A 10,794-nucleotide genomic window follows, 5' to 3' on the forward strand; every position below is an offset into this window, starting at 1 on the left:
ACCAGAGCGAAAGACAGTAATACCTCAAAATAGCTTTCCTTCATATTAGAAATCATAGCACAAACAGTTTATTAGAGGACAGGACTGCAGTAACAGATATGGTAATTGTGCTGTCAGCAGCATCATGTTTGCCTGTCTTGTTCACTAGCTCCGTATTTCTGTCCACGTCTCATAGTGGATGTGTTTTGAGCAAACCAGACAGCTTTGATCTTCAGCCAGGGACAGCGGCTTCAGGGCAGGCCATAGTGCAGAAAGTTGCCCCGCTCCCAGGTCACCGCGGTCTGGAAGCCAACACGGGATCACAGAATAAACAAGTGGTTTTAGTCCGGGGAAAGCTGCGGGGCGGCCAACAGAAGGGCGTGTGTTTGCAGGGCCGTGCATGTGTGTTATGTGCGCGTTTGTGTTTGTGCCAAGGAGTCTAAAAATTACAGACTTGTCCATGACCTGCTGTCTCCCGGAGCTTTTTAGAAAGTGTTGACTGCTTCATGTCTCAGCTGAGAACAGTGATGGTGTACATTTTTCAACTTGTGTGCTCAAACTTCTTCAATATTATTTTTTCCTAGTACAACTCATCACAGGCTCTAAAAGTACTTTCAGATGATGATATTACATTGAAGTGCTGCTAGGGGACATTTATGCCTTTCATTTGCAATGTCGTCATACACAAGCTCCCCATCATCAAATTAACATGCAACACAAACAGACAGAGATGGATTTTAATCTAATCAGCTTAGCCATGACACTGCCAACTCCAGGAATTACTCCATGATGACTCATTTGCATAATTTGTGTCCTCAAATAAAATGTAATCATTTCATATCGTGTCAGATATGTCAAATTTATTAAGACATTTATGTACCATGAACCATGCGTTTTAAGGAAATTTTCAGCAGATTTGTGTCAAATGTATTAAACGTATCAAGGAATGACTGGTTAAACATGAGTGGTCTTAAGATTTCCTCATTTAAACAGCTAATATAGGTGTAATTACCAACTTTTATCTCACTTCTGCCATATTTTTTGAGTTTAGTGTAAAGGTTTTACACTTTGTCTAAGCACGTCTTTTACAATGCTTGATTTTTGTTGCATTAAACATTAAGCTATAAATCTTTTTGAAACCAACTCTCTTGGTAACATAACCACAAATGAAAGTGGGACGATTTTTTTTTCCAGACATTTATAAATTTACAACATTTCGCAAAGCCTTAGTCTGTAAAGAGCTTATAAAGAATCAAAATGATACAATTCTACAAAGGTACCTATCAGGAGAGGAGTCTAAAAAATCCACAGCTTCATAAATATGCAATGGCACAGAGGAAACCCTGATGAATAAATTGGAGAAACTTACTGAAACTATGCGTTTGTCCATAACTGTTTGAAAAAATAAATAGAATCTGGACAGGGATGTTGCCAAAAATACAAAAGATGAGTGACATAAGAGATGATGGAGGGATTTCTGGTTAATACTCATGTTTTTTAATGAGGACAGTCATCTATCTGTATTCTCTGTATGTATGAACTAATATGTCCAGGCTATGCTTAGATTTCTCAAAATCTTGTGGAAGATTGTGACACAATCAAATCAAACCAGACTGGAAATTTTGGTCACAATTCCAACATTGAACATCACAAAGGTAGCCCTAGTAGCGATGATGGTAGTAGAAGAGGTTCATCTTTACATTTTATTTGAGGGCGCCTTTCTGAAATCCCATGCCACCTTACAGAGAAGAATAAATACGTAATCAATAAACAATCAGTAACAGAAAATCAATAAAACAAGATTTGACAACAGTTAAGGTTTGTGCTTAAGGAACGTAATTCAGTTTGAACAGGTGTTTTTTGAGCTGTGACTGATATAAGGCAAGAGAATCTATATTCCTAATTACTGGAGGAAGTGAGTCTCAGCTGTGAGGAAGAGAGCGACTGAAAGCTTTGTTCCCTATGGCGATAAGATGGGCAAAAGGAACAATGAGATGATTGGCAGACGAAGATCTGAGAGAGCAGGAAGCAGTGGCAATGTGAAGCAGGTCACATGAGGAGATATGGATGCGCTTTAATGTGAGAATTAAAATGTTAAAGTTTTTTTTTCGAGCTTCCATGGGTAACCAGTAAAGGTGTTGAATAACTGGGGTAATGTGTTCTCTTGAGAGAATATAAGTTATTACCTCTGCTGCAGAGTTCTGAGGGAGATGGAGTTTATGGACAGACATGGGAGACCAAAAAGAAGAGAGCTGCAATAATTGGTCGGTTGGCAACAGAATTGAGACTAAAGATGGGACAAATTCAAATTATATTACCAGCATGCAGACTGGTAATTTAATTAATATGGGACTAAAAGGAGAGAGTACTATCAAGTATGACTCCTAGACTTCTACCCTATGGAGAAGGATGAACGGGTAAGTGTCAATGTCAATGGAGGAACTATGAAGTTTGGTTACAGACGAGATTGTACCAACAACTAAAAGTTCTGTTTAATTTCTCTAAATTAGACAAAAATCACGATCTAATCTTTATGAGGCAGTCCAAAAAGGAGGAACTGGGTTTTGGGGAGATGTAGAGTGGGGTGTCATCTGCATAATGATGAAAATGAAAATTATATGTCCTGAATATGTGGTCAAGAGGGAGCATGTAAATAATGAATAAAAGTACTGAATTCTGGGGTGCACCTCCAGAAACAGGAAATGTCCTTGAAGAATGTGATTTAAATTGGATGAACTGTGGATGAAGTGTGGACTAAAAAATATGAGGTAAACCAAATGAGGGGTATGACACGCCATGATGCACTCAGTGAAGCATAGTGGTGGCAGCATCATTCTCTGGTATTACTTGCATTTGGATTGCAGCAGGGTTTTGATTACTCTCAAAAACCTGACTTTTGAAATATGTGTTTGTATTTTAAAGTAAAATCTGTAAAAATGACACTTAATGTTGAGGGGATTCAATTAAAAGTGAATCTTAAATTTAAAAAAACCCCCAAAAATTAATATTCTGTAGATTTATGCAAAGCACATTATCAATGGTTTATCATTTTCACATCTTTTGTTTATTTGAATAGACAGTGAGCAAAAGTTTAATTTTACAGAAACACTAAAAGTGACCAAAATAGGATTGAATGATTTTGCCTGAAGGGGACAATTTCTTGAACATAAAATATTATCTTGACTTTCTGCTATCATTCAAAATCACACAAGGAAAAACTGACAACAATATAATAGATAAAATTATAATATCAGATTAAGTGTTTTGTCTCTTCAGAGGCAGTTGAATAGCAATAATAATTTATTGATGTTTAGCTCTTAAGTGTAATAGCTATTGTTATTATGCCATTGATATTCAATGCATGCCTTTCCCTATTTATCAAAATTTACATCATTAAAAATATGAAGCAAGTTTTTAGTTTCTCTCTTTTCTGATTTTCCAAAAGTTATCCAAATTAAAAAAAGGTTTATTTTTGTTTTATATCACTAATGATTACAATGAAACTTCAGAGGACTGAAATAATTATAGATCGGATGTTTTTCTATCAGTGTCTGCGTTACAGTATAGTTTTGTGTAGTTAGAAAAGGCAATCTATGACAGCAGCACAGAGGCAGCGGTTCAGCAAACTTTGTCATTACCCTTCTGCCCAGGGGGGCTGTTTCTTATCAGACGCTGAATGAGAGGCGGGTATGTTGCACAGAGCTGACACTGAAGGACAGACACTACCATGCACTCTCGTCTTGTACCTGAGGCCAATTCAAAGTCACCAATTAACCAGGATCGCATGTCTTTGGACTGCGGAAGTCAGAAAGAAAAAAAAAAGCAGCAGACCAAACAGAAAAACTCAGACAAACAACAGATCCAAACCTTGAACCTTCTTACAACGATGCAACTCTAGTCACCACTGTGCATTTTCACATGCCGCGATGTATTATTTTGATATGATACGTACGAGCTATTCATAGCCTGTATATTTAATCTTTCTTACATTTGTTTGTTTCATGCATATTTCATGCGCAACATTCACAAATGCGGTATACAAGTAGCACAAAGTAGCTTTCTGCAACTCACTGAGAAAGTGTGAAATGCCTTCCACCCACAGCCGTCCCTGAGGTCCAGCAACACAAATGCAGCCCTAAATTCTTTTTATTCACCAGGACTGTCGGCCGCTCCTATGATCCGTGTCCCATCGCTCCTATCCTGTCGCCTCAGGCCAAAAAAGCCCTGAGTGAGCTGTGCTAATGTTTCTCCCGTCTACTGGGAGAAAATTTGATAGACTGGACAAAGAGGGAGGCCAAAAGAAGAAGGAAAAAAAGTGCCATTGTCCTCTATGAGAATGGAAAATCTTTAAGCACAACAGACATAATCACAAGAGTATTCCATAACCGTTTTGCAAGGTAATGTTATCTTGATGTAGAGGAGAAGACAAGGAGATTGAGCAAAAAGATTTCCAGTAAGTGAGAAGGCCTCTTTCACTTACTGGATTTGTTTTTATCAGGTCATCCTGCTTTTAAGCTGCACTGGCAGGCGGGCACATTGCAGGGTTTTCAGTGAGTCAAATTTTTACTTCCAGATTTAGCTCTTAAAGTCTGCAGCTGATCCAAAACCATCCAGGATAATTTTCCAGTGGTATCTGACTGCAGATGTTGATCTCTGACCATTGAACTTTCCCCTTAATTTGTATCTACACTGATAGGTTAAGTTATAGATTGCTTATATCCTATGTCAACCAGAAGAGAACTTGAACAAATGCAATAGAGTTGAAAGTCTGCAGTTACATACAGGTGACATATTGTTTTTTTTTTAAATTAATCTTAATGGTCATAGCTTTCAGCTATAGTCTTTGAGAATATTTTAAAACAGAAACATTACTTTAGTTCCACACAATAATGGGAAAGATGGCTGTCTTGACAGATATCCAGCAAAGTGTTAACAGATGTATTTTCACTGACCACGTAATTGCACAATTTGACATTTGCTTAATGGAAACATGCCGATTTCGAGAGAACTCTCAATTTTTGATGAAAGGTTTTGGCCCTATCAAAAATGATTTATTTCACAAAACTGCATTGAAAACATACAGATCACATGATAATTAACCGGCTGTTGCCATGGGTGTCCAGCAAACCACAAAGAATAAGATGACAGAAAATACTTGGAGGATTATGGCGGGGCATATTTTCACTGACTGATCACATGGACAAACTTACTCACGTGTGATTTTAATTGTTTCTTATTAAATGGAAACACTGCAATTGTGAAATTGTGCTATTTTGTTGAATATTGACAAAGTTTTCAACATATTTGTAATGGAAACACAAGCTACTGACACCAACCAGAGAGGGTAAGGAAAGGCAAGGTAAGGTCATTGCTAATGAAGCTGGCTTTTCACAGAATACTGTATGGTGCAGCATTTTTTTAAAGAATTTTTGCTGTCCTCGTGGCCTTTATTTGTAAGTAATTTGACAGGAAGAGGCCAGAGAGAAGGAGGAAAAGAAATGCGGCAATGGTACCAAGGGACAGGTGGTAATGCGTATGTCTTTTTATACAGTATGTAAACTTCTGGTTGGTTTCACTTGTACAATTAATTTACTTAACATATAGTTTCAATGACATTCTAGTTTAATAAGTACTACAATCATAATCAGCAATATTGGCCAAGATTGTTTTTGCAATCTGGACTACAATGGAATAAAATAAAGAATTCATCTCTTTCTGGGAGATTCTACATGTTAGATATACGTAGATCAACCTGAGTTAATCATAAGTGGTAAAGTTAATAAAGTGGGCAGCTACAGAAACTAATACAGTGTGACACATTAACACGACCTCAAACAGCAAAACAAGCTTTCTCTGATAGCTTCCAAGGCATAAATGTTACAAAAAACACAAGCCACACCAAAACTCTGTGTTATGAAATGCCTCCCCTGTGTCCAAACATTTCCTGTCCTTTAGAGAAGCTGCATATTTCATTCAGTCTCTGCTCTCCTGCAGCATAACCATAACAACAAGGTCAAACGAGATGAAGCATGGTTCTGTCCTCACTCCAGGCCAATTTCTTTAATTCTTAAACAAGATGTGCATGACAGAGAATTAATTTTCAGCACAAACAAGCCTCTGTTTGTTTCCTGGGGATGTTTGGCAGCCTTTTTTTTTGTCAGGAGCTGGAAGTGATTAATAACACTGTCCAGCATCTACTACAAGTGGGAATTAAAGGCAACTGGTAAAAATAAGTGTAGGTGTTAGAAAGTGAACTGGGTCGTATTTGCTTTGTGTGGCTCCGGCTCTGGACGGAGAGCTTTGTCTACATGCTCTGTGGCTGCAGTACTTTCCTGTGCAAACACTTGCCTTTACCTTGTGTCCTTTCTGAATGTCAGCGGGGCTGCTGCGGACCACGTGTCCCCCCTTCTTGCTGCAGATAATGAGCGTATTAATATGTACATAGGCAGCCAGGTTAATGCCTGCCTGGCACTCCAATTTCACGGCCCAGTCCCGGGTTGAGCACCAACGGGCTGTGATTTTGCCTTTATCAGATGAAGAAAGAAAAATATAGTTCTGAATTATTGAACAGATACATGACTGACAGGCCAGCTGATGAAACTGAAAGGGAAGGTAAAAGACAGGGAAGGGAGAACAAAAATTGTTATAGTGAAAATGACTGATGTCAATGATAAGTGTAGTTGAGGAGGTTGATGCTAAAAAATACTGACACCAAATGTGGCTGGAGGAGGTATGGAGGAGGTGGACAAAATTGCTGAAATTGTTATTTGGTTCTCTGTTTTCTTTGACGCCACGAGTACAAAAAGTTTCTCCATGGAGTAGAACAGAAGCAAAATCCTCCATCCATGTCTATACATCTTACTTTATGTCATAACCTTTATAACTCTGAGCTTAGTTCTTTTGGTTTTCAGTTTTGTGTTGCATTTTTGCTCATCGTTTGTTAACTTTTGCTTTTGGTTATGTTCATTTCTTTTCTTCCGTTTTAATTGGGCTCCTGATCTCAGTGTTTCTCGGTATGTTCATTCTGATCATTAGCCATTTTCCTCCAGCTCCTGCAGTCATGCCCTCCCTGACAGCTGCAGTGTATTCAGGTAAGCTGACACACTGGTTACTCACTCCAGTAAACATTGGATCTATGTATTCAATTATTTGATCTTCAGTCACTCCTTGCTGGTTTGTTTTGTTGCTACCCAGAGGAAACCTGCATCCTCCTGTGTTCTCTTCCATTTTTCTGTTGTAAATTTTCCTTTCACTTCCAATATAAATTATTTAATCATGGTTCTGCCTGCCTCCTGCCCGTGTTGGTGATGGTCCTCGACAACAGCAAAGTAACTTTTTCATGTACCAATTAAAAACTAAACAGACAGGAAGTCAACTGAGGTCAAATTTTAAAGGGGGACAATTGTTGCCAATGCCTTTCTTATAATCCAATATGGCTACTGTGGGTTCAAAACAAAAGGATAGACACAGAAGTGAATTGTTCATTTGAACTTCTAATAGTTTGTGTGTTATGAATTCAGCTGGCAGTAAGCACAGTAGTTAGGATAACCCAATTGCATCTAGAACATACCTATGTTGAGTTTAGTGTTATTCCCAGATCCATGTTCAGATGTACAGTAAGTAAATAGTAACTAATACTTGTTCTTGTTTCTTTGGTTTATACTGGTATTTTATTGCGTATTCTCCATTGCACTGTTCTGTTTTTTTGTTCCTGACTGAAACTAAAATCTGTATCCTAGAACAACTCATCCATTATATATTCTTATGAAGTAGTTATACCATACCAACTTTATTTATGAAGCACTTTATACACCAATAGGGTCAAAGTGCTATACACAATCATAAAATACAATGCGATTATAAACGATATAAGTTATAGTTTTTTGCAATCTCCTTCTAGGCTTTCTCTGCTTGATGCATGCCAATGATTCGGACTCTTCTTAAACAGGCTACCATCTTTTCCACAACACCACCATGTTTTTGTGGAAACATCCTGTTCCATTTGGTTGCTTAAGAAAATAGAAGCTAATTATTGCATCAGTTGAGGTTAAATTACTCATTGCCTGCTTATAGATGATTGCAGACGCAGTAATTATCCAATAGGAGGGTCTTATTTGATTAGCTAAATCCAGGCGGTGCCTTTTTTGTGGCCAAGCAGTTCACATTAAATACTTATACCTGTTTTAGTAGAACGTTATTTAAGGAATAAAAATATACAACTTTGATTTAACATTTTTAGACGAATTCCTTTGAGTGAAAATGCACTGGTATTTGTCAGCTATGAAAGTGTTGGAGAATATTTTCAGGTAAAAGTCATTTCCAAATGTCACACAGATAAAGCAGCTCATCCAAAGTGCTGCCTGACAGACTGCTGGGATCAGACTAAACGGTGGGATAACATGTCTACGCATGTTATCCTGTCTGGTTGCATCCTGCTGATATTTCACAATTCCAGAGACTCAGACACATTCCAAACATTTAATTGCCTGCTTTAAATCAGATGTCAAGAGAAGTAATATTTTATCCACACTATCAAGCTTTGCTGTGAAAGACAACCTAAGATTATCTTTTACACTGTCTCAGTCTCCTCAATTTATTTTCCCACAATACATCAAAACCCAGAGGAGACTCATAACAACTTGGTATGAACTAACAAGCATGCCAATCTACAATATGTATTTATTACACAGTTTCTGTCAATTGTTATTTACTTACAGGTTCTGTTCATGAAGTTTGCAAAGCCCCTTATCCGGTTGGTATGAAACACTTTATGAGAATATAGATAAGACATGTTTATAGATCAATTTAGGCATATCTTTTTTTATGATAAAGAAAATACACCTGAAAGTGAACTGCAACAATGTCAATTCAGTCAAATAACTTTTACTCTGGATGAACAGGTTATTCTAACATGGTTCTCTCTTTCTGTGTGGCTTCAAACATCAGAAACATTTGTTTTTCATTTCCACGGTTGCATGGTTCCAGAAATGCAAACATGTTTGGTTTTCATACATTTGAATATCTATAAATATCATGACCTATAAAATTATTCTTTGTTGCTTCAGCCTTGTACATATATTAATTCAGTGAGTCAGAACATCTGTAGCGTGCTGAATTGCCTTAAGAATCAAGAAGAGCAAAACCCAACTCTAGTTTTAACACCACTGACAATGCAGTACTCTTAAATACAAAACATAAGCGATTTGTGCTAAAACCTCAGAGCAGACAGAATATCTGGGAAACACTTAAATAAAGCGGGGGGAAACCCCCCAACATTTTAGCCCCTAAGGACGATAAAATCGGAGCATCTAATGTATCAGAAAGTGGTATCATCATTTATATTGAATTAATGTGAAGTCAGACAGCACTGTAGCTACGAAGCAGCACAAGCTCTGCAAATCAGGGAGTTGCTTGTGGCATTTCAAAATCTTTTGAAGGCCAATGTGCAATGGCTTTATGTGAAAGCAAAACTGGACATTTGGAACAAGCTGCAACAGATTACAATAAAAGCTTTTGCTTGGCTGTGGATCATTGAAATTTTAAATGCGACATACACTGTAACTGAAACAAGAACTTTCAGAACATCACAAAATGTTCCTATTCTTAGCAAAAGACACAAAGCTGCAAACAAAGCATTAAGTAAATGCAGGAATACAAGAAGTAAATACTATATGAATACAGCTTTGTTTCAAAATGAAGGAAAGAAGTACTGCATAGGAAGGACAGGTTTTCTGCTAAATGTTCCAGCCTGCACAGTAATTCTCCAAATCCTTCTTTTGTTTTTTTTACTCATCAGTATCAGACAACCATAAAGCTTCTGCTATTGTAAATTATATTAAAACCCCTGTTGGTTTCTGATCGTGTTTCTTCCTTCTACCTTATAATTGAAGGAAATGCAGATGAGTTTTATGGACATGTCAATGGTGCTTTCAAACTGCTGTAAACTTACATTTTCTTCAACCTCTCAAAACAAATCAGACTCTAGGTACAATTTGGAGGGGTGTGCATTCCTCCCCAGCTAAAATCCCTTTTCCATGGAGCTCAGTACATTCTAATTGTTATGTGTTTGATCAAGTCACTGTATTCTTTGGAATAGATAATAATTTGCTGCAGCCCCTGTTGGTTGTTTCTACTGGATGGCATCAGGTAAGAACAGGTAACTGGTAGTGAAACAGAGACAAACATGGCAACTAAGGACAGAGAGAGGCTGTGAGAAGAATTATAAAAAAAAGACACTCACAGAATAGCGCTCAGACTGATATGAATAATCAGAATCTAAAGCAAAACCAAAATTCAAAACGACGACTTAAATCATGAGGTTTCTTCAGTATTTGAATTTCAGGTGCTGTGCAAATATTTGTGCTTACTTTGGATTTTGTATTAAAAGAATTTGTAAACAGATGTTTGATTACAGAAATGTCCACTCAAATCTCAACAACTATGCGCAGCACATTTCTTGGTCAAGAGGGCGTCAATGGCCGACTCAGTGGTTGTATGCAAATGTACATTTCTGAGAACTAATTTGCACATCTAAGAGTGCATTAAAAATTGTACGCTCCTGAAAATCTTGGGTTTTATACAGAAACAAGATGAAACATTTAATTTGCAGATGAATGTTTGATGCCGATAGTGTCTAACCAATTATGCGCAAATAAAGCAAGGAAATGCATGTTTATCTGAACATTAGAGGTGGTTCTGATACAATCCTGTATTAGTAATGAAACAGAGAACGGAATAATGATATCATCTCACTGTGCTATTCAACAGCTCCACCATCCTCGTGTACCGCCTCTGGCACTGACCTTTCAGGAGCCT

This window comes from Xiphophorus couchianus, chromosome 16 (genome assembly GCF_001444195.1).
Source record: "Xiphophorus couchianus chromosome 16, X_couchianus-1.0, whole genome shotgun sequence".
Classification (NCBI taxonomy): Eukaryota; Metazoa; Chordata; class Actinopteri; order Cyprinodontiformes; family Poeciliidae; genus Xiphophorus; species Xiphophorus couchianus.